This window comes from Lampetra planeri, chromosome 3 (assembly GCF_965212315.1).
Source record: "Lampetra planeri chromosome 3, kcLamPlan1.2.h2, whole genome shotgun sequence".
NCBI lineage: Eukaryota > Metazoa > Chordata > Hyperoartia > Petromyzontiformes > Petromyzontidae > Lampetra > Lampetra planeri.
Genome location: NC_136109.1, coordinates 19,328,383 through 19,342,963, shown reverse-complemented (window position 1 = coordinate 19,342,963; position 14,581 = coordinate 19,328,383). Strand labels below are relative to the sequence as shown.

Below are 14,581 nucleotides of genomic sequence, written 5' to 3'. Positions count from 1 at the left end.
TTCCCAGTTGGCGATGTTTTACACACCGCACCAGGTACTCATTTGAGGCCGAGTGGACCTAGGAGAGAGATGGGAGCGGTGGCGCAGTGGTTAACGCACGAACGCCGCTGCCCAAGTTCGCTTGGCGAGTGACATTAGAACCGGTGCGGTGTGTAAGTCATCATCATCGTCGACCTGGAACCATTGAAGACAAAGACGGCCACGCGTTGTCCTGGCCACACCAACCTCTTTCATAGGTGCTCGCTTCACAGCACTTGCCCCAAGAAGTCAGTCGAGGCTATACGGGGGGTCTTTGTCTTTGCAGAATGCCACTTACGGTCACGCAATAGGCTCTGTTAGCGAGCGCCTATTAACTCGAAACGCTCGGCTCGCCCCCGTAACGCGACTCCGCGTTAACACAACCTCACCGCGTTGACACAACCTCACCACCACCAACAACCTCGTGTTAACACAACCTCGTGTTAACACAACCTCGTGTTAACACAACCTCACCACCAACAACATCCTCCTCGAGATTATCGCGTTAACACAACCTCAACATCACCACCAACATCCTCCCCGACTCTCGCGTTAACACAACCTCGCCACCAACAACATCCTCCCCGACTCTCACGTTAACACAACCTCGCGTTAACACAACCTCAACACCAACAACATCCTCCCCGAGATTCTCGCGTTAACACAACCTCACCACCAACATCCTCCCCGACTCTCGCGTTAACACAACCTTGCCACCACCAACATCCTCCCCGACTCTCACGTTAACACAACCTCGCGTTAACACAACCTCGCCACCACCAACAACCTCTCTACCACCACCAACATCCTCACCGACTCCGCGTTAACACAACCTCACCATCACCACCACCACCAACATCCTCGCCGACTCTCACGTTAACACAACTCCGCGTTAACACAACCTTGCCATCACCAACAACATCCTCGCGTTAACACAACCTCGCCAACACCAACAACCTCGCCACCACAACCAACAACCTCGCCACCACCACCAACAACATCCTCGCCGAGACTCTCCCGTTAACACAACCTCACCATCACCACCAACATCCTCACCGACTCTCACGTTAACACAACCTCGCCACCACCACCAACATCCTCACCGACTCTCACGTTAACACAACCTCGCGTTAACACAACCTCACCACCACCAACATCCTCCCGAGACTCTCACGTTAACACAACCTCGCGTTAACACAACCTCAACATCACCACCACCAACATCCTCACCGACTCCGCGTTAACACAACCTCACCATCACCACCACCAACATCCTCCCGAGACTCTCGCGTTAACACAACCTCACCACCACCACCATCGACAACTCGGTAACATCCTTCATTGTAACAACAAAGACAAAGGTCCCCCGTGTAGCCTGTAACAGACTGCTGGGGCAAGTGCTCTTAGCGAGTAGCAGCACCTATGAAGGCCACTGGCACTGTGGCACACGAGGGGGTGGGTGACCAGCACCACGCCCGACCGCCTTTGTCTCCCCCCAGTGGCGATGTTTACTAGACACCGCACCAGGTACTCATTTGAGGCTGAGTCGACCTAGGGGGGAGGCCCGGGACCGGTTCAGACAATCGTCGCCGGTGGTGTTGGTGGCCGTGAGCGGGAACCCAACTCGGGTCACCGGGTTCGAAGCGCAGCGCGAACCGCGGATGCCCCCCACACACAGACAGCCTCGATTTAACACAACCTCGCTTTAACACAACCTCGCTTTAACACAACCTCGCTTTAACACAACCTCGCTTTAACACAATCTCGCTTTAACACAATGTCACTTTAACACAATCTCACTTTAACACAATATCACTTTAACACAATATAACTTTAACACAATCTCGCTTTAACACATTCCCACTTTAACACAATCTCGCTTTAACACAACCTCGCTTTAACACAACCTCGCTTTAACACAATCTCACTTTAACACAATCTCACTTTAACACAATCTAGCTTCAACACAATATCACTTTAACACAAATCGTTTAACACAATCTCGCTTTAACACAACCTCGCTTTAACACAATCTCGCTTTAACACAACATCGCTTTAACACAACCTCGCTTTAACACAATCTCACTTTAACACAATCACACTTTAACACAACCTCGTTTAACACAATCTCGCTTTAACACAATCTCGCTTTAACACAACATCGCTTTAACACAACCTCGCTTTAACATTAACACAACCTCGCTTCAACACAATCTCGCTTTAACACAACCACACTTTAACACAATATCACTTTAACACAACCTCACTTTAACACACTTGTAACACACTTGTAACACACGTATAAGTGTGTTGTTATGTTTCAGCACATTCGTTACTCACCCGGTGATATCCATTTCTTTGATGTGCATTGCGCCGCCGCTTGTTAAACAATGTGTGTCATATTTGTATTATATTAGTCCGTGTATACATTAAGTGTGTGTTGTGTGTTGAAGTACAGCTGTGTGAGGGTGTTTGTGAGTGTGTGTGTGCCCTATCTTTGTTACGTGTCCGTGTGTATGTCTCCGTATTAAGGATGTACCTACATCAGGGTGTACTAGCGTGCATGTTGAAGCGCTTATGCCCGTGTGAGTTTGTGTCTCGATATTAATGCTGCCTATGTGTCTGTATATTAGTGTCTATGTTTCGGCGTTAGTGTATTACTCAACAGTATATCATCAGTGCGTTACACAATGTGTGTGTGTGCGATAGTGAAGCATGTGTCCCTTTGCCCAGTGTTATTTTGTGTGTGGGTCCATGCCTGAGTGTGTGTGTGTCACTCTAATACTGTCTGTATGTGCACAACTCACTCTGGGTGTGTGTGTGTCACCGTGTCCCACCACGTGTGTCCATACAACTGCCCGCTCTGTGTACGTTTGAACGTGACCCACTGCCAGTCCAGAGCCAAGACCTCTTTGACTGTGCGTGCAATATCTTCCCCGTGAGTCTGCGTGTCTGCCCTGCGATGTCTGCCTGTCTGTCAGCGTGTTTGCTGGCGTGAGTCTACAACTAACTGGGTCTGTCTGCTCTCACTGAATGCAATGCCTTAATTCTTCTTCTCTTACACCCCCCACCACCACCACCACTCCTCCCCTCTGCACCCCCCATCCACCCACCCCTCTATCTCTCTATTTTGTGTGTACGTTCAGTCGGCTGGCAGCAACGATCTGCGCATGCGCTACTTTATATCGAGACGAGGAAGGAGGGGGTGGTGGGTGGGTGGGTGGGGGCCGAGAGGGTGGAGGGGGCGGCGGTGAGGGGCGGGGGTGGAGGGTTGTGAGGGGCGGGGCTTGTGAGGGGGCGGGGCTTGTGAGGGGGTGGGGTGGGGGGGTCGCGGGGGGGTGTTGCTGATGTAAGAAGGGGGGAGAGCGCGGGACGCACAGAGCCACAGTGACCTGCTCCTCCGGCGTGCGCACGCGCACAACGCGAACACAACAAAGACAACGATTTCCCGTATGGCTTTAACAGGGGGCTTTGGGGGGGGCTTTGGGGGGGGTGGTGGCAATTGCTGTTAGCGAGCACCTGTTAAGGGAACGCCGCGGGTGCCGGCAGCCACGCATGGTTGCCTTTGTCTCCCCCCAGTGATGGATGGTTAACGCAGCGCACCGAGGTGGTTGCAGTTTAAGGCTGAGTTGACCTGGGGGGGGAGGGGGCCCGTATCGCCAACGTGTGTACGTCGTGTCCCGCAAAAATCTAATTTGGGTTATTGGGTTCATAGAACAGTGCGATAACTACTTACTCTACCCCACCGCTCCAGCGCATAATTTGTAACTGCTGTATATCTAATAGATGTAGACTCTATTAGATATACAGCAGTTACAAATAGTACGTGTAGACTCAATCTTTATCCTGGAGAAATCCTATGATCTATGAAGCTCTTTTTCACAGATGCCCAGTAGTCTTTTTCGCTGATGTCAGTCGTCCAATAGTCATAGCCGTCATCCTAGGTATGATGCTGATCTGCATTGGGCAATGTTTGTTGTCTCAAACACTGCTGATGAAGCCGAGGAGAATCCAGCCCAACTGCTGTCCTAGTAATCGCTAAAAAAAACCCTGTTACCGGGTGTGATGTTGAGAGGTGAAGATCCAGAGGAGACTAGGATCAGATGGGGTTGAGCCAGTAACCTCCTTGGCATGGGGCCGAGAACTTTAAAAACAATTACCAGCCATGATAAATCCACTGCTCGATGCATCTTCCCCAAACTGTCTCCATCTCTCGCGGTCCTGCGATGGAGCAATCCGTCTAGCATCTGCGCAAAAGATGATTGAATTAAGCAACTTCTAATTATTGTTTTTCTCGTAAAGCCATAGAAGAACGAATAAGTGGCACGACTCTAACCGAGCCGCTGCTTATAATGAGACAAAAACGGAAATGTAATTTTTTGAATCTGGGCTGGAAAACAAATCAAGGCCCCAGAGGTTGATTGATGGGTCTCACTCCGGGCATGGTCAGAAGTTCAACATCACTCGAGGTCCCGAGCTATACATTTACAGACTGGAGGAATCTGATGAGCTATGAAGCTATTTTTTTCACGCATGTCCATTAATGTAAGTTCGACCCCGATCGTTAGCGAACCAAATAATTCGCCTCCTGTGGAATGTTACGTTCACGCCGATAGAAAGCGACAAATGCCCACTCCTGCGGCCACCAGTCTATTTCTATTATTATTAATACACAGCCTATGGTCCCTCAGGGGACTGTAAAACGACTCCCACTTTATGGAATAGAAATTACCCTCTTGAGGCCCAGACATTATTGACTTGACACGCAGACGTATATGCACACATATGCTGCACATGTGCTCATGTATCTACTGTATAGGCAAATTCACACAGATGAGGGATGCTGCCGTGATGTAGATGCTCAGCATCACTGATCGTGTAATCCAATGGTCGTCCATTCGATTTCCCGGAGCGGCAGTGGAAACAATGGGTACGTTTCATAAACACCCCCCCCCCCCCTCTATCGATGGGATATACTACAGCTCGTCGATCGACTGGACACCACAGTATGTGTACACACGAGAGCTGGAACACATTGTAATCGATTACTTCATGGGTAGTGATCAGAACCCATTGCAAGGCCGCCCAGGAATCATATTTGCTTGAAGGCAAGAAACCCCCCTAAAAGCAATTGATGATGCCGATTCCATCAATAAGTGTCGGCCCATCAACCTCCTCCTCCCTTCCATCCACACCACGTGGTCGAGGAATTGAACCCCATAATATTTAACGGTAATCGATTGCTTAAAATCGTATATCCCAGGTTAAATCAGTATCACACTCTCAATAATTGTTATGAAGGCTCAATATCTGGAATGAGATGTGAGCACACACGGGCTTTGGGAGGGAGAATCTGGTATCAAGATAAGAGTGGGTGGTTCGAGCCTGAGCCATGCAGGTGTTGGTCACCTAATCAGCAGGGAAAGTGGACTATGTTAGGGATAAAGCGATTAAGGGAGGTCGTACAGTGCCCAACTGAAGCTTTACGAGTCACATACGTGAGCACCACATCTGTATATTATCGTTATGTAGTCTCGAGTGAAGGTCTACAGAGACGCAGATAATAGCAACACGGTGTGCTCAGGGCTGGTGGTAGGTTAATTCAAATTAACACGGCAACGAGGGGTGGGAGGGGTCATTAACACATTCCTGCGGAGGGAGCTGGTAGGAACGTTGGGTTGCTCAGTCAATGGCCAGGATCAACGGCGGCGTGGTGTATTCCGCAAATATGGCCGACTGTGAGGGCGGGCACAAGCCGGCGTGAGTAGGTAAAACGTTGAGTTTTATAAGGGCACCACGGGGTGACCAGCCCCTCCCCACCCAGCCCCTCCCCATCCTCCCCTCCCAGCCCCTCCCCAACCAGCCCCTCCCCACCCAGCCCCTCCCCACCCAGCCCCTCCCCACCCTCCCCTCCCCACCCAGCCCCTCCCCACCCTCCCCTCTCCACCCAGCCCCACCCCTCCCATTTTTCGATGCACGACGGACGGACGTACACAATAATCCCTTGTGGGCTGGTGGAACCAGGAGGTTCCTACCAGTATTATGTGTCATGTCAACCCGTAACGTCGCTCACCGAGGTCACGGCTCATAGGATGCTCACACTAACACAAGTCTGGCCATGTTATTTTAAACAGCGACAAGACAATGCGACAACTACATACCGGTTTCATCTCCGTTAGGAATCGTCAGGACAGTCCAGGCAAACATCGCCGACTGCTGCTGCCTTGTGTCTCAAGATGCATTTTTCAATCTGATGAGATTCTCATAATTTCGACCGTGTTAGAGTTGGTTTTATACACAGTACACGTTCAATAATGGGCCTACGGCAAAGAGACACCCCGTCCCTATGACTATCTGCCCTCAAGTTTTACACTAATAGAGGCAAAATCAGTGCCTCCTCGCTTTATAACGAGCAACTGGAGTCAGTCTCCATAATAAAGCACAACCGCTGTAGGCTTCCCATAAAGTGTCAGGAATTCTATTGATTATGATGATTGATTGAACCCCTGAGATAGGAACTTCGCCTTCCAAAGACAGGGCCGCGAGTTTGAGATGATGATCACAATCGTGTTACACTCTCTTCAGTTGGGGCTTCATGGTGAGTAGAAGAGGTCAATATCCATTGTTGTACTGTAGTTCTATGCTGTTCGACTTCACCAACCCGCGCTAACTACCGTGATGAAATGTGGTCAATGTAATTTGGCGATATGGCCGAGAGGCATAGCGTGTTAACCACTTTGTTGCATTGGTTCACGGTTCGAATTACAGCGACCGCCCTGGTTATTACTGCGGGCGTAATGACCGTAATAATACGCCCCAGCTGCCTCACAATGCACGTTAATGGCCCCCTGACGACATTCGTCACAGTACACCATTGTTCAAACTTTACAAATTCTATAATTACCCACACATCGCTCAAATGGGAGATGACACGTGGCAATCATTGCCCACTCTTGCAATTAAATTACGACTATCCTCATCTCTTGAGTTCTCTCCTGGTGGTTAAACAAAATCAACTCCCAAGAGACTTTCAATTAACTTCGTCGCTTCGGTGACGTTATTGTGAGACTGTGGTAAGATCCAGTGACACAGCGTGGGATATATACACACACACGCGCGTGTAGAGCGATGTTTTCCTTCTGTGACCGACCCCTACAGCGTTAATAGACTGTTGGGGCAAGTGCTGTTAGCGAGGACCTACGAAGGCCGGCACGGCACACGAGGGGGTGGGTGGCCAGCACCACGCCCGGCCGCCTTTGTCTCCCCAGTGGTGATGTTTACTACACATCGCACCAGGTACTCATTTAAGGCGGAGTCGACCTAGGGGACCGGTTCAGATAATCATGAATTACGCAAAGTTACGAATGCAATGTACAATGCAGTATACACAAACAGCACATACAGTAACGGGCAGTACACACGATCAGTATATGTAGAGCGCACCGTGACATTACAGAGACGGTACGCACAGCACACGCGTAGGTCAACGTACACACACACAGTACACACACAGTACACACACAGTACACACACAGTACACACACAGTACACACACAGTAAACACACAGTACACACACAGTACACACACAGTAAACACACAGTACACACACAGTACATACACAGTAAACACAGTACATACACAGTACACACACACACAATACGCAGTACGTGCACACAGTACACACACACTGCACACACAGTGTACACACAGTGCACACACAGTGCACACACAGTGCACACACGACCGCGTGCACGGTCAAGACGACTCAAACGCGCGCGCTCGCGCAGCGGCGAACCGACTGCGCGTGCGCGAGACGCCGTCGCCGCCGCTGTTTGCGAGCGCCTATTAAGGCGGCGACGGCGAGCCCCGTCGAAGCCCCTCCGTTGTCAAGGACACCACCACCTTACGTAATCCGCATTACGTAATTGAACCCTGTTCACCCCCGCCCCGCCCCCCCTCCTCCCTTCCACCCCCCGTCACCCCCCGCCCACTCTACCCCCACCCCCACTCCACCCCCAACCGTGCAGTGGGGGGAGGGAGGAGGGGCGCGAGCGTGCGGGGCGGACGCGCGTGCATGGCGGCCCAAGCCCCCTCCCCCATTTCCACCCCCCCCACCCATCAAGTCCCCCCCACCTCACCCCGCCCCTTCCTCTTACCCCCCACCCCCAACAACCCACCCCACCCCACACCGCCTCCCCCCCCCACCCATCCAACTACCGCCCCCTCTTAAAGGCGCACCCAAGTCTCAAGGCCAAAGTCGCGCGCGCGCGCACGTGGGGAGGTCTCTTTGCTCGCAAATCTTCGCGAGCCGCTTCCTCGGCGATGGACTGTGTGTACACTACCCACGTGCAAGTTCGCGCTGTGTATAAACTGCACGTGTGTAGTGGTGGTGTGTGTACGTTTGGAAGGCCAGGCCACCCTCCCTCCTCCGAGCACAACTACGCTGTCCATCAAAGACAAAGTTCCCCCGTATAACATTTAGTCGACTTGGGGCAAGTCGCTGTTAGCGAATACCTATGAAGGCCGGCACGACACACGAGGGGGTGGGGTGGCCAACACCACGCCCAGCTCCTTATAGTAGCGATGTTTACCAGAGGTGGGACAAAGTCATTGTTATGCAAGTCCAAGTCGAGTCGCAAGTCATCAAATTCATGACTCGAGTCTGACTCGAGTCCAAGTCACATGACTCGAGTCCACATCTCATAGGTGGGACAAAGTCATTGTTATGCAAGTCCAAGTCGAGTCGCAAGTCATCAAATTCATGACTCGAGTCTGACTCGAGTCCAAGTCACATGACTCGAGTCCACACCTCTAATGTTTACACACCACACCAGCTACTTATTTGAGGCTGAGAAGAGACCCAGAGCTGGTTCAGATTATCGTCACTGGTGGTGGCCGTGAGCGGGAATCGAACTCCGGTCGCCGGGTTCGTATTGCAGTGTGCTAACCTCTACACTACCTTCCCCCCCCCCCAAGCACACACTGACACACACAATCATAACGAATAATTGTATTTACCCCCGACACTGCCACCCATGTGAATAGGCGTAAACGATGCAAATTAATGTGGAGCGAATTGGTAATGAATGATTGACCAGCGGGGCCGTGTCGTGCATGGTGCAGACGGCACCCAAGCGTGTGGACAGTAGAGACACGCGGTCGGTTGTGAGGCTGCGATTCATATATCTACACGATTTCAGTACCGAAATTTAGTTACTCCCACCGATTATATTATCGGTTCGATCACATGCGCCGCTGTAGCATCATTGCTATCTTCAGCCGCGTCACGCTGGGCATGCATGGCTTATAGGGTAGACCGCCTAGTAATCGATCACAAGTAGCGGATTATAATATTTAGTCCATTAATCGACTTGTCTCAGTTCCAGCCTGTAGTGACGCACGCTCGCGCGCGTGTAGACCACTGAGGCACGCAGTGTGACATCAGCATGTCTGTACTTGCAGATCAATGTCCTGCAGGAGGATCGACTGCCTTTGAAAATCTTATGATCACCCAGCGAGCCTTCAAAAGGGAAATGCAGAGCCCTTCAATGGGGGCTTATTCACGCCACTGCTGACAGAAGTGACGGTATCTGGCCTGCCTCTTCCACGCTGGTCAACTGGAAGAGCGGAGAGTATCCAGACTTTACCCCCATCACACGTGACCCGAACCCATCAACTGTGGTGAATCCATTTATACTGCTGCGTATACAATGGCGAGTGGCAGGACACTTAAGAAACTCGCCAACAATGCACTGTGGCATCTCCTGGCTTAAGGGGACACCCCCGGGTAAATGCGAGTGATTCTAGTTTATTTAATATTTCAGTGCATTATATCTGTTGTCGTGATACACAGCCAGATTAAGGAGACATTTGGATGAAATAGGTTTGAGGCCTATTCATATTCTTTGCCGTGCAGAATAAATGTGTCAGGATAGGGCCCAAACATGCCCAAGAATCCGTACACGGCAGAGATGGAGCAATCAAATCAGCTTGTGTGCAGGAGTTAGATTGGAGCAGCACGAGACCGAGAGCGATAGTCACAGCTTGGGGGAGGCATTCATCCATCAGTGGATAGAACATAGCTGTTGATGAGAACCCAAAATAGAAAGAAACCCTGCAGTTTACGTATGAATACACGTACAAAAAATAAATATTACATCAATCACGGCGCAAATGCTGTGCCAGATTACACAACTGCTTTGAAATAGGTCCTCCTATTGTAGTTGTTGTAGAAGCTGTTGCTGTGGAGGCTTTCTGCTCATGCTATTGCTATTCTTTGCTGCTGCAATCACCCGAGAAAGTTGCAGTGTTGGCCTGTGGGGTCACCTGCATACGTAAACGTGCAGCGCCGCAATAGCTTGCTTAGCCGACAACACTGCTGGTGGACGCGCCTCCACTACTGCTGAGTGGACAGAGACGGGGTGGGTTAAAACAAAGAAAACGTGGCCCATTCTTTCGACTGTCGCTACCGGGAGATCGAACCCAATCGGTGACCTCTTAAATGACCGTCCATTGTGCTAATGGTTATACCACGGCTGGATCACCTGCAACAAGGGGCTTATACTGCAGATGGGTTTGGATGCACCGGGGGCCAACACAGCAATGACGGCAGCAGCATTGTGGGCAGGCCGACATCTGTGGATGGGTCGTGATTTAGTGATTAGGGGCTCCACGCAGTGCTGGGGCAGGGATTTATCGCCAAACGGCTGGCGTAGGACGTTAATCTCACAAGCAACTCCGCTGACCTGTAGGACCTCCTCACCTGGCACCATGTTCGATAAACACCGGCAAGGGGCTCACGGTGAGCACGGGAAATGAGAGAGGACTTACAATTGTGGAGTGGCATGGAAAAAACGTTATAACCCCTAAAATGCCGCCATCCACAAATAATTATTTTTCTGAGAGTAGGCAGATTAAAGGTGGATGGAAAATAATTATTTCGGTCATGGTTTGGCCATCTGTCGGATGATACATGAACATCTATCAAAAGTGGAGTGTAAAGTGTTCCAATGAAACTAACGTAGTTTATCTTTCAAACATATTTGTGGGTTATCAGATTTTGCTCAATTAGAAAGTTGTCAATGACAGGATGACAACATTTTACTCAGATATGACCTTTAATGCATTCATTAAAGCATGTTTTTATATATTGCATTAAACTTGTACTTTTATAAATACAAGTTAAATAGTGGAAGTTGAATTAGAGCTGGACCTTAACTCAGCAGCTTGAAACAAAGTTACGGTAATAGCATTTGAGCACAGGTGTCTGAAATGGGATTCCTGGAGTGTTGTGGAAAGACGTGACAATCAAGGCCGAAGTCTGGGAGGGAACATGGCAGGTAAATGTCGAAGCTATCATTTGAACTTTATGGCAGGACCCCGGGGTCTGAATAAATGGAAGTCAAAATCTTAATTAATTAATTACATTTTGGCGACTTCGTCCCACCGCGCATATAAACGCCGCGACCCACCTGGCGCGGATCATTCTGTTGTCATGAATGCACAAAACAAAAACTTCCAAACTTTGATTAGCGCATCGTGTAGAGCTCGTCTAGAGGAATATATTGCTGTATCGTTCGCCTTCAACAGACATAAAATGACGTCGCAACGCAGTTTATGCGAGAGCCGGGGGCTTATGGGACCCCGGGGTCCCGCCATGAGGTTAATTTGGCACAATGGTTGTACTGAGTGGGACGTGCTTTTCACAGGATGGGGGAGGGCCAGCTACCGTTACTGCTATTGGCATGGTATCCACTCACCAAGGGGAAGACCTAAGACCAGAAGGTGGAACATTGTTAGTCCAGATCTTGGAGGAGGCATGTCTACTGCACAGCAGCTGCGGGATCTGACGCAGAGTAAAAGGCGAGGTGAGGTGACATCGATGGCCTTGGCCATGCTGACATCTTGATCTTTTATTTTGATGACAGGTTTTTGTGTTGAGCCTTCTGTGATCTCCAACTGCGGCCCAAACATTCACTTGGAGTCAGGTCTCAAACACAGCGCCCTTCACCAGTCAAGATCTTCCTATGGACAAGTCCCTGCCTACCACTCTCATCTCACTCTACTCCTGTCCCCATCATCTCCTGCCTTTCCACACTCATCTCACTACTCCCCTCTTACGCGCTCTCCTACCTATTCCCTCCCACCTCACTCTACTCCTCTCGACACCCTCTCCTATCTCTCCCCCTTTTCTACTCCCCTTCATGCACTCTCAACAGCAACCTAGGTTTTCTATCGAGGCCCCCAGTCAACATTTGCTCAGTGGGAAATCGTTCATTCCTCTTCTGCTGCTATTGTCATTTAAAACTCCCTTCCCCATTTCCATCCATGATGTCGACGCCCTTGACCATGTTCCGAGACCTCCCTTTCGTCCCTCAATTGCTGATGGCTTCTTTCTTTCTGTAAAATATTCCCACTGTTTCTGCCCAACGTCTTGAGGTGCCGTCGTGTGTAGACGCTACGATCATCATCAGCCAAAGTCAATCCAACCTTTGGCCATCTCTCGCATTCCGAGGAGTGCACGATCCACCTTCGAGCACTTGCTAAAGGATTCCAAATTGCATTTAATCGCGGAGATGACTTTCTGGTGGTAACGATGACGCTGTGAATGATAACGGTTATAAACCCAAAAAAATGCATTCATTCGATAGCCAACACTCTCCCCTCCTATTTCAAACCAGCAATATATCTTGACCAGTTGTTAAGGCTCTCCACCCCGCACTCTTTCGATGTCCAGATGCCTTTAAGAGAGAGGGGTGGCGGAGGGGGATTGGGGGGTGAGGGGTGGGGCCTGAGCGGGTGGGGGAGGGGCTGTGGGCGGTGAGGGGCGGCGCGCGGGGGAGGGGCGGGGCTGGGCTGGTGGGTCACGTGACGGAGTCATATCGGGTCGCGCGCACTCAGAACACCCAGAGGCAATTCATACATTATTTCCCAACGTTCTTATTTGGTTTATGAAAACGTTTCACTTATTTGTTTTATTTGTTGATTTCTGTGCCAGCCAACTGCGCGATTTTAACTCTTGCCCCGCGTATTTTCGTTTCTTTGACTGCTGTTTTAACTGTTTTTGTATGTTTACATGAACATTTTTTTTTGTTTTTCAAACTCGTGTTTGCATTGCCCGTGTATAGTCGGTTGTGTAAGTCACCAGTGGAGGCTGTTTACTGGATTTCATAATAGATTCAACTCCGTCATGGAAACGTCGATTTCAAAAATACTTGTTTCAGGAAAGTTAACGGCCACCACCGTCACGATTATCATCATCGATCATCGCGAAAGAGCCAATAAATGAAGTTTCACTATGTGCAAAGTCGGCTCATCTTCTGGCTATAAAGATACACAGAGGCACACACCGCCACTAACAACACGTGTATACGCAAGTATACTCGACGACACGCGTCTAAGTGTACACTTGCACACAGGACGTAAACAACAACAAAAACAAGTGCTGTTAGCGAGCACCTATTAAGGGCCGACAAGGCGAACGAAAAAGGGCCGGTGGTAGTGGTTGGCTAGCGCCCCACTCCCGGTCGCCTTTGTCTCTCTCGTAGGTGGTTACGTCCGTGTATGGCAGCAAGTGCTCTTTCACAGGTTCAGTCGAGCGAGGCGAGGTGCTGGTGTGACTCGCCACTTGATGTCGAGCTGTGGCCGGAAATCAAACTCAGACTCGAGCGCTGTGCGCGCAAACCACTGCACCACCGCTCCCCACGCACACATGGTGTACATACACACAGACACATGGTGTATATACACACACACAAGCCAAACGTCCCCGTTTAGACTCTCACACACTGATGGGGTAAGTGCTGTTAGCGAGCAGCACCTATGAAGGCCGGCACGGCACACGAGGGGGTGGGTGGCCAGTACCACGCCCGGCCGCCTTTGTCTCCCCAGTGGCGATGTTTACACACCGCAACCAGCTACTCACTTGAGGCTGTGTTGACCTAGACGGAGGCCCATGACCGATTTAGATAATCGTCACTGGCGGTGTTGGCTGTGAGCGGGAACCGAACTCGGCATGCCGGGTTTGTAGCGCATCGTAGCGTTAAACCCTCCACTACTGCTCCCCACCAACATGTACACGCAAACACACACCAGCAAAGCAACACACGCACGTAATACTTAAGACTCAAATTGTGACGAGATTCTAAAAAAAGTACGCGTAATGATTATTTCACATGATACACGTGGGCATCAATCTAACGGAAAGTCTATTCAGCAAGGGGGGCTAAGGTCAAAGGGAAACCTTGACTTAAAGGTAAACACATTTACATTGACGACAAAGCTCCCCCGTAAAGGCTTTAACAGGCTTTTGGGGCAAGTGCTATTAGCGAGCAGCACCTATGAAGGCTGGAACGGCACACGACGGGGGTGGGGGGTGTAGGCCAACACTGCGCCAGGTACTCATTTAAGGCTGAGTTGACCCAGGGCGATGCAGAGTACCGGTCCAGATATTCGTCACCGATGTTAGTTGTGAGAATTGAACTCGGGTAGCAGGTTTCGTAACTCCCCGCAGATTTACAACAGCAATCGTCATTCGACACTAAGTGACAATGATGCATTTAC

The 14,581-nt window shown here is 50.3% G+C and overlaps 1 protein-coding gene and 1 long non-coding RNA gene across 6 annotated transcripts in view; one reads left to right on the top strand and one right to left on the bottom strand.

The window, feature by feature from the left end:
- Nucleotides 1-14,581, bottom strand: part of LOC144739853 (uncharacterized) — a 63,561-nt gene that overhangs the window by 35,180 nt on the left and 13,800 nt on the right. The window contains exon 1 of one of the 5 annotated variants that reach the window (XM_078622772.1): nucleotides 2,359-3,103. The exons of 3 other annotated variants lie outside the window; for them this stretch is intronic. The gene's annotated coding sequence lies outside the window, so the exon portion shown is untranslated. Of the gene's footprint in view, nucleotides 1-2,358; nucleotides 3,104-14,581 lie in introns of those variants that run through there. One more of the 5 variants, XM_078622749.1, reaches the window with a different exon arrangement.
- The window catches only part of LOC144739899 (uncharacterized), a 35,579-nt gene continuing 29,839 nt past the window's right edge, over nucleotides 8,842-14,581 (top strand). The window contains exons 1-2 of the long non-coding RNA XR_013589539.1: nucleotides 8,842-8,945; nucleotides 9,482-11,886. This is a non-coding gene — a long non-coding RNA (uncharacterized LOC144739899). The remainder of the gene's footprint in view (nucleotides 8,946-9,481; nucleotides 11,887-14,581) is intronic.